This window comes from Typopeltis vanoorti, unplaced genomic scaffold, assembly GCF_054136105.1.
Source record: "Typopeltis vanoorti isolate ZY-2024b unplaced genomic scaffold, IOZ_Tvanoo_1.0 HiC_scaffold_24, whole genome shotgun sequence".
In the NCBI taxonomy this organism is placed as follows: Eukaryota; Metazoa; Arthropoda; class Arachnida; order Uropygi; family Thelyphonidae; genus Typopeltis; species Typopeltis vanoorti.
In genome coordinates, this window is record NW_028328064.1 from 1,346,593 (window position 1) to 1,361,524 (window position 14,932).

A 14,932-nucleotide genomic window follows, 5' to 3' on the forward strand; every position below is an offset into this window, starting at 1 on the left:
GAAAAAATTATTCAAAGAATAAAAGATATGATTTTGGCTAGAAACACAGTGAAAGATAGAATCATAAAAATGGCTAAAAATATAACTCATCAGCAAAAACAGATATGAAATCTTCTGGTTTAATTTCTCTTTCTCATGATGAGAGTACTGACATAACTCGATCAGCTCATTTAGAAATTTGTATTCTTTATTGTGTTGGGAATAACATCAAAGAAGAAGAAGAATTGATAAGTTTAACATCATTAGCAACAACAACAAAAGGAATAGATATTTGCAACTCAGTTGTAAATGCACTTGCTGAAAGAGATATAGATCCCTCCAAAATTGTATCAATAACTACTGATGGTGCTCGCAGTATGATTGGAGAGTAAAATGGGTTCTTCAATTTATTTGCCAAACGTATTGAACATTCAGTTCTGGGTTTTCATTGTATTATACATCTGCAGGTTTTATGCGCAAAGGCTAGTTTCAAGCCACTGGAAGATATTATGAGCATTGTAACAAAATTGGCCAATTTTATATCGGCACGCGCTTTAAATAAACGAAAATTTATAGAATTATTAAGTGAGGTAAACTCGGTGTACAATGGTTTACTTATGTACAACAACGTGCGATGGTTAAGTCGTGGAAAAGTTCTTCAAAGATTCGTTGAGTGTTTAGATGAAGTCAGACTTTTTTTACATAATGAGAAAAATCATTGAATAATAAAATCAATTAATGAACGTCGAATTGCTTCCGAAATTAATGTTTTTTACTGATTTGTGTTTACATTTAAATGAATTAAATGTTAAACTGCAAGGTGTTAACAAGACAATTATTGACATGTTTGATGAATCAAAGCATTCGAAGCTACATTACCAATTTTTAATCCTGGCGTTATTTCCAATACCTTCCGATATTTTCCAAATACAAAAAAAAAATTCTTTCCAGATCTAGAATCCCATGAAAAAAACAGATCAAGTTGACAAAAGAGTTTTCTACAGTTCATCAGTCGATAATCAATGAATTGTTTTCAAGATTTACACAGTTCAGGCAATTTGCAGAGACATCAAAATTTATTTTGCATCCAGACACAACATCAACATCAACAGATAAACTCAATTTGGAGATTTTCGAGTGGCTGAATTTGGGAGATATAGAAATGCAACTAATCGATTTTCAATCTATTTCTATATGGAAACAAAAGTTTGTCGATTTGAGAAATGACTTGGAAATAATGGAAAATGATCGATTATTGGGGACAATTAAAACGAATCCAGAAGAGGAAATATTGAGAACTTGGAATGCCATTCCTGAAACCTTTTGTTGTTTTAAAAAACTAGCGATGGCTATATTATCAATTTTCTCCTCTACATATGCTTGTGAGTCATTATTTTTCGAAATGAATTTTATAAAAGCCAGTTTAAGGAAAAGAATGACTGATGAATCTAGTTCCGCGTGCGTATTACTAAAAGTGACAAAATGTGAACCTGATATAAAGCATTCGGCATCTAATGTACAACAGCAAACATCTCATTAATAAATTGATATATTGATATCGATAAATTAATAAATTGAGAATAGGTTGATATTGATTTGTATACGACTATATGTATGTCAAATTATGAGTTCATTTTTATGAAATTCTATGTTAAGTTTTAAACTTGTCTCAATAAAATTCTGCAATTAATTAATGTTAATTAATTAATTACTGTTGTATTAATTAGTTGCTGACGTGCCCGTCACGTCTGCAACTTGACTTGTAAATTTTTGGCACGCGCCGGCACGTCAGCAATTCGATTTGTAAACTTTTTGGCACGCGGACATTAAAAGATTCGCCATCACTGGTCTAGTCTATCGTGTATTTGCTGACGATTTGTAGGAAGGTTAGCAAGACTTTAGTATAAAGAAACTTTCAGTTTACCAGGGCCTTTTCAAAAATGTGGACTTCTATTCTTTTTATTTTTTTATCAAAAAAGGAAAAAAGACAGCTAACAATGTGAATTCAACTACATCACTGGCTTACTAACACTTGGTGTGAAGCAGTGGCGGATCGTCCATGAGGGCTGCATTGAATGCAGCTCCAGAGTTGAGTATACTAGCCAGTACTACTCGCTAATATACTCAACGCTGGAGCTGCATTACGCAGATCTTGAGATCCGACTAACCGTGTTATTCTAGTAAAGTTTTCAACCTTTCATAGTTGAAAGTAGCATAAAAAGTTTCTTTTTTTTTCTTTTTTGTCAACTAGATAATAATCTCTCTCTTCTCAAGAGGTGCTTTCTGTCCTAGATGTTCTGCACTTCGTAACGACATAAAACAAAGAATAAAGACGGATATAATAGACGCCAAAAATGCAGAGAATTCTTCGCACCGTGTTTTTGGTCTTCCAACTGGTATTTTAGTACTTGGTTTCTATTTTCTATTTTTCTAATTATTTGCATTCGAATGCTTTTAACACTCCTTTTTGCTCTTCGCTATCTATTCATTTACTGGTTAAAAATGCAAACTTCTGTATATCTCTCATAATTTCTGATTATGAAATAATGTTTAACCCACAATTTTTCCAAGTCTTTTAATTTCTGTAATGTTCGACTACTTGTTATACTTTTACATATATATTTGTCTCGGGTACAATATTTATTATTTATTTTTCCATAGTGTTCTACTTAAACATCAAGAAATCTTTGACCTAAGTGACTGCACTTTTACTTATCAGGGTAATCTGAATTTCTATTTAAAATTCATCATCTGTTCATTACTTTTTCTATTTACACAAACCGGCCACTAAATTTGAAACCTATGTGCATATGTTAGTAAACGTTACTTGTACAATATATGAAAAATACGTGGTCACGTACAGGGTGTTCGGGATAAATTTGACATATTTATAATTAATTATATTTTTCCGTAAGTTACATGTATTAACACACACTTCTCTTCATTTAAAAGTTTGGACCCTTCTTCATTCATATACAAGATGTCAGAAAGGATGGATAGCTGGAACCCACCTGAATCATGGAAGAGAATAACTTGTATCATGATGATTCGTGCCCGCCATCAAAATAAGGATATTACGACTGCTGCCCAATGCTCCCTGAATACAGTAAAAACAATCAGGCATGAACTAGAGACTTGCAATGGTGACTACGAGGATGTAGCAAGAAGAAAGATCCCTAGCAGACGATCTGATTGCGTTCGTACAGCAGAATTCCTCGCAAATCTGCAGGAACAGGTGTTGAAGAACCCTGGCATTGGAATTCGGGCTTTGTTCGTGGAGTTGCTAACTGTAGTCAAGCCCTGGATAACAAGGGTAGCCAATGGTAGGCCGTATGTATGGCAGCAGGATTCGACCCCTTGCCACACCTCTGGGAAAAGTCAAAAATGGTTGTCTGAAAATTTCTACAACTTCACCAGTCCGAATGTTTGGCCTCCAAACTCCCCAAACCTTAACCCCGTGGATTATTTTGTATGGGGCGCAGTTGAAAAAGACACCAATCGCACTTCCAGTAATACAAAAGCCCAGTTAATGGATAAAATTAAAACAGTTTTTGCGGCCCTTCCCAGGGAGACTGTAGCATCAGCTTGTTCGAGGTTCCGAAGCAGAATTGAAGCTGTGATCGATGCTAATGGTGGTTATTTTGAGTAAATCTTGTTGATAGTATTGTAATTAACTCTGCCTGTAATGTTTTTTTGTCAATTCATTAAATTTAATAGATACAAAGAAGATTTTCTTTTTCCTTACGAAACTGTCAAATTTATCCCGAACACCCTGTACATCATCACGTGTTCTAGGCAACTATTTAAAAATGTTAATGGTACTCATCAATAGTGTTAATCAAAATGGGGAAACACAAAGGATTTTTTTGGAATTCGATAAACGACTTATTATGGGTACCCGTATGGCTGGAGCCACGATTTTAAAAATAGTTTAAAATTTTCATAACCTTTTTAAATTTTAAATTTTCATAAAAGTTTTAAATTTTCTTAACTTTAAATAAAAAAATAAATAAAATTTTCATAACTTTTTTCATAACTCAGTCAGTCAGAGCTGACTGGGTTATGAAAAAAGTAAGATATTCCAGGTGTTAGAAAAATAACCCACGTTACTTATCTAAGAGGCGTAACTGTGGTCCTAAGATAGTCAGGAACGAGATCGCAGTCTGACATGGTTTATACAGACAAACTGAACTTCATATGTGTGGCAACTGACCGAAGCATTTAATGAGGGCTCTTCCCAGCCCATATACACTATCTACCAATAATCTTCCGGACATTTTAATAATTTACAATTGATACCAGCAGGAGAACTCTAAATCGGGCATATCTACCTTTGGCTTTGATCACCTCCTGCACCCTTTGAGGAAGGCTTTCAACCAATGTGTGGCCGACATCGTGGAATTTGTCTCCATTCCTCCATCAAAGCAGCACATCCACGACAGATCGAGGACGTGCTGCTCTGGACCTCAATCCAATTCGTTTCACAGGTGTGAGATGGGATTGAGGTCAAGACTCTGCACAAGCAGGGTAGTCCTTTAACACCCATCTCTTCATACCATTCAATAACAGCTGCAGCTTTACGGCGTGGGGCATTGTTGTCTTGATAGTAACATGGGTCCGTTCCATGAAACCTCAACAGTGTATGCAACAACGTTTTATCCGGAATGTCAAGGTACTGAGTTGCCTTCATGGAAGCAGGGACAACGACCAGTAGTCCCACTCGAAACCAACTAAATGCATCTCCCCCCCACACACACACCATTCCTCCACCACCAAACTTTACCGTGAGTACAACTCACTGTGGTAACAAGCGTTCACCAGACTGCCTCCACACACACACGCACCCTGTCATCAGATTAGTAACAGTTAAACTTTGAATCATCGCTCTAGAGTACCGTTTTCCATTGGTCAATTGTCCAGTTCACACGCTCTTTACACCGCGCCAGACGAACCGCTTTGTTCGTTGTTGTGATGTTCGGCTTGTGTGCAGCTGTTTTTCCGTGGAAACCTAGTAAATGGAGTTTTTTTCGTACAGTGTTAGTGCTCACCATGGTGTTACTAGCGCTCTCGGACTCATCGCGGATGGTTTGTGCCGACTATAGCCCGCTTTTGTGTGCCACCCGTTTAAACACCCACCTGTCCCTGTCAGTCGTTTTCGGGGGCCGCCCTGAACTAGTGATGCAAGAACATTTCCATTTGTTGATCACATCGGGAACCGTTGATTTGGATGCTCTAGTTGAGCTGCAATGGCACGTATTGTGACAGCCCACGATGAAACCTCTCTCGAAGTCACTGAGTTCACGCCGTGCTTGCCATTCCACCTGTATTCAACTGCTACGATGAAATTCTGCTTCCTACTAACTGTACACCGGTTTTATGTTATTAACAAACCTGGAATGTTCCATAACTTCAAATCACAGGGTTGTTCGGACAATTATTGGTAGATAGTGAATGTTTCTGAATTAAATTGAATTAATGAACTGAGATGACTTGCTGCGATTTGAATACGATAGGAATTGACAGTAGCATGTCTGCACGGAAACCACTGATTTCTGCGAACAACCTGAAGTTCATTTACAGTGGCCTCAGGAATATCTTGATTGGACACTGTAAGGTCATGTGGTTCGATGAGTCACGGTACACCTTGTTCTGTACCGACAGCAGGCAGAGAGTTTGGTGGAAGCCCCATGAAACAATTAACCCAGCTTGCCTTGTAAACACAACTAATAGTTCTGGAGGTGGTGTGATGGCGTGCGGGATGTATTATGAAACAGGCCCGCTGATATCGGTGCCAGGTCAGGTGCTCTCCAAGGAATCATTGCCGATCAAGTCCATCCTGTATTGTGGACTCTTTATCCAGTAGGTGGCGGTTGTTTCATGGACGACAATGCTACTGTCCAAAGAATTCAGCAATGGTTGAACGAGCATGACAGCACTTCCACGGTCTTCAGTGGACAATACGAAGTCCCAGTTTGGATCCATTAAGAATGTCCTCTTCCGTCAAAACGGAGCCAGTTAAACGACTCTCTGATATGTTCTCATTGTAAATTATTTCCTGCGTCTGAAACCATTAAAGCCAGTAAAGGACTTCTTCGTTTTAAACGAAGCCCCTTGGTTGGAAAAAACCTTGATTTGAATTCCATCTAGGACACGAAGAACCCTTATCAGGTCTTTTCAATAAAAGCTGAGTGATTCGATCTCATACGGAATTGGAAGAGTTTTTCAAACCCAGCAAGAAAACACAAGGGTTTACGGACAAGACTAACCACCTTATCCTCAAACTATGTTTATGACAGCCAATCTGGGCAGGATGTGTCCTTAAAAGTCTTAAGTACCACGGAGTATTAATGTTTTTATTACCAACAACAGCTGCTACGTGATCTGCATAACTCACAGATTTACTTTAACAATTTTTGTTCCATTTAACGTCTTGTCTTTTAGATTCGTTATTACGCCATCTATTAAAATATGGAACAGAAATGGACTTAATGCGTGACTCTCGCTACTCTCTTCGTTTTAAGTGTTTTTCCTTATTACGCAGTTATTATCTATATAAATATCTTAATAAGCTTCACTATCTGTGATTTTATTTTTTCTTTCCACTATTATATTAAAAATATCTTGTTATTTTTTACAATAAAACACGTAAAAATGGAATGTTATATTCTTCTGATTTCTCTATTAGTTGGTTTCCTACAAATATTGCACGATCTTCCAGATCGAAAGCTTTGTTGTTCTTTCTTTATTATCAGAAATTTATTTATATTTCTTGAATAAGCATTGCACAGCTTTTCAAAGTGTTTGGTGATCTTTTTATAATTATTTTGATATATAACTCAGTATATAGCAAATATACCTGTGTAGCACAGTGGAAGTAATGTTCGCATTCACACCGCTAGGTCGCCTGAAGAAAGACCTAAGTTAGTAGATCTGTTGCACTGGCAAGTGGGTTTTTAATACAGGAAACTCAGGTTGTTTTTCCCGTAAATGCAATATAATAGACCGTAGAATGCACGTTATTTCCGACAATAGCGTGTTGTTTTAGGATTATGGACTACAAGACAGCTGCACTCGTTTGCCGTCTCTTCACTGGATGCAACGTAAAATTAGCGATAGTCAGGTATCCTCTAATCAGCTATCTGCTGGTGGAGATTGAACTGCCCATTCAATATCCAAAAGGCAGATAGGGCTAAATCGGCCTCACCTACTCCCTATATGGGAATAAAAGACGTTAGCGGATATTTTTTGTGATCACTGTTTTTTTATATAAAAAATGGCACTGTGATATTTTTTTCATTCATTTTTTTTTAAATTTAATACTTAACTGAAATATTTCTGTTATTGTATATTTTAACAATTTCTTGAGGTGTTTTCTAAATTTTATTAAAATTTAATCAATTATTTTAAAAAAATAATATTCTATTAAAATAAAATAACAATAAAATAAAAATAAATCTTATATATATATTGATTTTAGTAGTTTTTGAAAGAACTTCATAAAATTTAGTAAAATATTGTTCCCAGAATTTTGTTAAATAATAATGTATTGGTATTTATATATATATACATTATTCATTGTCGCTTTGTAATTTATTGGTATTGGTACGAAGTGTTTTGAATCGTTATCCTAGAAATTTTGATTTATTACCTAGATTTCGTTATTAGTTTCATTTTGTTTCTTAAACTTTTATCTACTACTTAATTCGTGCATTTAAATCTGCAATTATAATGATAATTTCTGTTGATTTTATTTTATCGAGATTTTAATTTTCTTACTCGTTACAAAACAAAATTCTTTCTATTTATTTATATTTTTGCTCCTTTTCAAGAATTTAAATACGTATTAAATTTATTACCCCTTTTTCATCTTCAAACGCATATTTATAATTTTTTAAATACGTAATTAATAATTATGTATTTTTATATTTAAATGATATTGTTGATGTTTGCTCTTGTGTTCGTCCTTATGTATGTTATTATGCTTTCCTATTTTTATCCATTTCCTTCTCAGTTTCAGATATCACAGTTTTAATGTTTATTTTATTTAATTCGTATTTTGTGAATTTACATTTTAAATCGCACTTTCGAATCATATCGTTTTACTCTTCGATTTCCATCCGACGGTTTGAAATCACACCTTCGTTTCCTTGGGAAAGGGTGTCATTTATGTTTATCGATAACTGATACTAAAACTAACACCAACATAGATAACTGATAATAAATAAATAATTTGTGAGTTCGACAAATCTTCATCATCGGCCTGTAGAGTAAGATAGACTGAGAATCAGCAGATATAGCGGGAGAGGAAATAAAGATAGAGTGCATAGTAGTAGGGTAGGTAAAAGAGGCCTCAGTTGACCTGTTTTAGCCGTTTGCCCCCCAGGGGCGATTCTAAAACGGTCGTTGATTTTTCACTTTAGAAGAAAAAGGAAAAATCCTAAAAAGGAAACATGGAACAAAAACAAAAACATGAAGTACAGAGAAAATAAAACTATATAGAAAGAACTGGAAACCAATAAAGATGGGGGGAAAAGGGTGATGAACCAACATAGACAGAGATTATCAAAATAACCTCTCTTTTACTTTTCCTAGTTCTCAAATAAAGTATAACGCATATGAAAATTATGAAATGGTGTTGCATAAAATATTAATTACAAAGAAGTTAATTTTAAAAAAAAATCATAGCAAAAGATAAAATTATAAAATAGAAAATAACTTATAAATTTTTATATGGCAAAATATTATTTTTTTCTTCTATAAATTGTTAAAAGGATCGAATCGAATTCACTATCTGAGGACCGTTTCAACTTTCACAAGCAAAAAGCATATTCTTGCGGTTTATACAATGAGAAGACTAAAAACAACAGAATTTTAAAGCATAAATGACTTGTTTAAGAATAAAATAAAGAAATCGTTGCCATTATAAAAAAGGTACTTATCGAATTGGTACTTGTGACACTATTATGACAATAACTAACCCTAGAGCCGTTTTAATACAGGTACTGGAAACAAAATTTCTTTTTTTCTTTTTTTTTTTAATTTTGCCATTAAAATCATCCATTTGAAACGGCTATAGTTACAAATTAAACCGAAAGCAATTTTAAGAAGATTCTAAATACCAAATTTCATGAAAGTTTATTAATACAATTTAATGAAATTTAAATTAAATTTAACAATTGATTTCAAGTATCGAAGTAATCAAAAAATTAAAAAATAATTAATTGCTCTAATACACATTGGTTTATAATAAGCTTAAAAAATAATGAAAGGTCCTTAGCAAAGAAAGAAAATCTCTGTATACTTACCAACATAATAAAAGCAATTCTTCCTCAAGAGAATGATAATTATTTGTAAACAAATTGAATTTTTTTATCTTCGCACTATGAATTAGCATGCATAATTGAGTGAGGCGGGGAAATAATGCAAATAAACAACCTTTAAAATGCAGTTTTTGTAAACTTCTAAATTTAAACTTTATCATATAGTTTTTTTGTTCTCTGATTTTTTTTAAATTAAAATATATACTAGAAAAATCAGAATATTAGCCATATGAAGAGCCAAAGGCTTCAATTCGACGACATATGACTTGTTTAAGTTAAGGGATATTATATCCCATATCGTTTCTTAGCCGAATAAGAAACTCAAAGAGTTTCATGCAGAATATAGTAGAAACTATATAAAGTTCGGCGCTTCCAAGCGTAAGCAAACACCTGGATACTGCGGCAACTGACCCAGAAACTATATAAAGTTCGGCGCTTCCAAGCGTAAGCAAACACCTGGATACTGCGGCAACTGACCCTTAAGGTAGTGCAAGCTGAGGCAACTCATGTCTAAGGTGGAGCAAGCTCCGATCACTATTCTTGATATTTACCCATAATGTGAACTTAACTCCTAGGAGCTGTATTACTGTTCTACATTATGAGAGAAAGTCACTACCCAGACCGGTTTCGACCCTTATTGAGGTCTCATCAGTGAGTAGGTAGACCTAGTTAATATCAAGTTCTTAAGTTCTTAAAAGAACTGGGAGATGGACTGAGTCCTTGACTCTTTATCCCGTCACCTGAATGAAGTAAATCTGTATGGATGAAGTGTTGTTGAGCTAAAAAGCTCTAGTCATGGCTGGGTAACGGCAATAGCCAAGCCTCAGTTAAAACTTCATTGGCTACAGCATCGCCATTTGTTACCTTGGAAGTCCTAAAAAGGACTTTTGATTTTCATATTACTCTCTAGTTAATAGCAAGTTTGTAGCGAACAGAACTTACCACCCTTCTATGAGTGTTGCCGAGAGGTGTCCTAATAAATTATTAGAAATGTGAAGAGCCAAAGGCTTCAATTCGGCGACATATGACTTGTTTAAGTTAAGGGATATATATCCCATATCGTTTCTTAGCCAAATAAAAAACTCAAAGAGAATATTAGAATATTAGCATCTTAAATCTCAAAGAGAATATTAGCCAAGAGAAATTAAAATGTTGTTCAGTATTATAATTGCAGTAATAAATTATTAAAATGCTATTGGTTCGCTATACTTTAAATCAATTTGTATGTCTGATAACACTGAGTTCTGACAAGAAAAAAATAATTAATATAATATTATTATATTAAAAGCATTTCTTAGTTAAAGAAATTATCCATTTCAGGAAGAGAATTACCTGATTAAATATATTGCTTGTTTTTTATATAAAAATTCGCAATAAACAATTAATTATATTAAAATGAGTGAAAGCGTGGAATAGCTAAATATAGAATCCATATACCCAGAGGATTGTTGTTACATTTTAATTCAACAAGATGCAATTGCCCTTCGGGAGATAGGTTGGTAACAACTGCTTATTAGTTTGATGAACTGGGTAAGATTAATAAAATCTCATAATCAAATAGTTTATATTCACTGGTATACATGCCGTCTTCATCATGAATACATTTCCTGGTGGTCACAGCACTCTCTGAATAAGGGACAATCTGCTTCCAGTATAACGTTGCCATAAAGCAGGAGCATCTCAGAGTACAGCTGGTGTTGATAGATGTTTCTTTTGGATACCAACATAAGAACGTCGCAACGTTTTACTATATGACTTGGCATCAATGCAGCTCACAGGCAGATAATCGAAGACGGGGGTGGGGGATTTCTTTACATCTTAACTGACTTCTAAAACTTTTAGTCTCCAGAGCAGGATGTCCAGTTTATCTACGACCCCCTGCCCTCTGGTGGCCTCAACAAATTCTACCAGTGCACAACCAACCTCGATGCATATAGGCGACTTTAACAGCTACCACACGCTATGGAAATATGCTTCCAACAATGAACGTGGAGAGACTTTGACTGAATGGGCATAAATTCACAACATTCACATAATTTCCGATGCAAAAGATAGATCTTCCTTCAGGTCATCAGCTTGGAACAGGGAGTACAACCCCGACCTCTGCTTCTTCACTCAAGACAGCAATGGACGACCGTTACCTACATGAGTTCTCTCCAACTTTTCCCGAAGTCAACATAGATCAATTATATTAGAGGTAGGTCTGCAGGTACCCCTTGTCAGATCCATCCAACGTCCCCGCTGGAACTTCCAGAAAGTCAATTGGGATACATTTGCTGCCTATCTTGACAAATATATCTGTTGGATCCCTCCAACAAGCAGTAATTACAAGAGATTCATGGGAGCTGTCTTAACTATAGGTAAGACGACCATACCAAGAGGCTTCCGCAAGGAGTATATCCCTGGATGGGATGATGATAGTAATAAACTGTATCAAGAATATCTAGAGTGTGGCGATCCTGGCATTGCAGATGAACTCATTCACAGCCTTGACATCAACCGACAGAAGAAATGGACTGAAACAGTAGAAAGACTCCATTTCCGGCGCTCCAGTAGAAAAGCATGGTGCCTTCTACCTAGGTAGTGACATCCTGACTCTCCGGGAACAATCAGCTATTTCTCCTAACCAATATGCATCATATATTGTCAACAGGTCAAGATATACCACCAAGGACAAACAACACACTCTTCAAATAAAAAGAGAACTTACATATTTGAAAAATAACAGACATCAGACCCTCTTTATTCACGACTCTTCACTCTTGAAGATATTAACACTGCTCTAATGGATATGAAACTAGGCAAGGCTTCAGGTTTCGATGGAATTCATCCTGATTTCCTGTTGAAGACAAGCCAAATAAAAGCTCGACAGTGGTTGGCTTGCTTTATCTCTGATCCTCTAGACTGGTAGTAAGCTTCCAAAAGAGTTTAAGAGGACAAAACTTATCCTCATCTTAAAACTAGGAAAAACCAACAACAAACCAGAAAACTACCGACCAATCGCCCTGCTTAACACCTGCTATAAGCTCCTAGAAAGGCTCATCCTTAATAGAATTGCCCCTAAGATAATAGAACAACTCTCTGTGGAACAGTCCGGATTCAGACGTACTGCTGTGATCAGGTTCTATCACTCACCACACATATAGAGGCAGGCTACCAACAATGCCGGAAAACAGCTGTAGCGTTTGTAGATCTTACCGCAGCTTATGGTACAATCTGGAGACATGGCTCAGTCTGCAATTTGATCCGTGCAATAGCATGCAAAACAATAGCAAAACTGATCTATAACATGCTAAGCAACCGCCTGTTCCAGATGTGTATGGACAAGAACAAAAGTAAACAAAGAACACTGGATAATGGACTACCACGAGTGTCAGTTCTGGCTCCCCTCCATTTTAATTTATACAACGCGGATTTGCCTAATACAGCCTCCAAGACGTTTTGTTATGCTGAAGACATTGCTCTAGCCACCAGATACACCAATTTTACTACAATGGAAGATACACTAACAAACGACCTTGCAGTCCTAGATGAATACTTCAGCAAATGGAGATTACGCCCAAATCCTAGTAAAACAGAAGTTTCATGCTTCCATCTGAACAATAGCCAGGCTAACAAAGAACTCATGGTCTACTCCAACCACAAACTGCTACACTACAACAGATTCCCGAAATATCTGGGCGTCACTCTAGATAGAACACTATCTTTTAAACCACATCTCATTAACACAGCATCCAAGCTAAAAACAAAACAATACTGAAAAAACTATGTGGAACAACTTGGGGTGCCTCAACAACTACGATTCGCTGCACTGCTGTTGGCCTCGTTTACTCTACAGATGAATACTGCTCCCCGGTATGGCTGAACAGCACCCATGTGTATTTGGTTGATGCCAAGCTTAACATCACTATGCGCCTTATTTCTGGAACGGTAAGATCATCCCCAATCTACTGGCTCCCACTGCTAAGCAACAGCCAGCCTCCACACATCCGCAGATCCAATTTTCTTCTACATGAATACAGAAAAATCATGAAAATCCAAAATCTTCCAATCCACGAAGATGTCCCACCCGTAGAAATAAACAGGCTAAAGTCAAGGTACCTTCCAATGTTAACAGCAAAAAATCTTTCAGAGACAAGCTTCAACATGAAGGAGAAGTGGAAAGAGTCCTGGTGTAACACTTCAACAGGGATCTTCCATGAATTAGTGGACCCAACACAGATACCTTCGGGTTTTGACCTACCTCGGAAAATTTGGTCTGCCCTTAACCGAATGCGCCCCAACCATGGCAGATGTGCAGACCACCTTTACAAACGGGGTATGATTGCCTCACCCAGGTGCGAATGTGGAATACCCCACCAGCCAATTAATCATATTATAGCAGAATGTGTCCAACATGCATACAGTGGAAACCTGTCAGACTTCATCCATGCTACACCAAGTGCAATTGACTGGATAATCAACCTACACATTCAGTTGTAGCCTATTCCTAATTCTTCAGTGTCTCTTTTATGACTGTATTATGTCTTATTATTGTACATATGTCTATTACTATGTCCATATATATTAAGGATTAATGTAATGTAACTTTTCATGTGTGAGCCATACGCTAAATAAATAAATAAATACCTCTGTTATTCATTATCTGTATGAATTATATTATGAAAGAAAGTGGTATTAAACCTGATATCAAAATTGAGATGTTAATGTCAGCTCCTTGCTTTATGTGCATGATGTTATATTTCTAAATAAATCAGCTACAAGTCTGCAAGATTCCCTGACTAAATTGAATAACTATTGTAATAGATATGGTATGAAGGTCAGCAATAACAAGACAAACACAATGAAAATGTCAACTGCCTTGTGAATGGAGAACCAATAGAACAAGTAAAACATTTCAGCTACTTAGGCATGATTTTTAGTGAAGATGGTAAATTAAATATGGAAATAGACAACAGAATCAACAAAGCTGGTATGGTAGGAAGTCAGCTGAATAAATTCATACGGAATAAGAGAGAAATTAGTCAAAACACTAAATTAGCTGTATACAAGACAATGTTCAAAACAATTTTAACTTATGGATCTGAGAGCTGGGTCAGAAGTAAAACACTTGACCAAAGACTAGAGACCGCAGATATGAGAGTCCTGAGAAAGATTAGAGGCGTGAAAAGATGGCATCAATGACAATATCATATTAAAAACGAGGATATTAGGAAAGAACTTGACATTGTCAGCATCCAGAAATGCGTTAGCAGAGCTAATGTCAGGTGGTATGGTCACTTAAACAGAATGGGTGAAGAAAGATTAGCAAAACAAGTGTTCTCTGCCAGGTTGGCAAGAAAAAGACCCAGAGGAAGACCAAGATATAGGTGGATTGATACGATAAAAAGTGCCTTAGAAGGGATATATAAATATAAGATCTGACATTGTTGTAGCTTTGACAGGTAACAGATTGATTTGGCAGAAAATTGTAGGTAGGAAGTTAGTAATGATGTAAATTTTTCATGTAGTACTATCATATCCTGTAGACCACTTTAGGATAAATGTTAGGAATTTGATTATGATAATCATTAATTTCAGTAGATAAATATTGCAAACATATATAATTTATTTTCTATTTTAATTAAATTTAT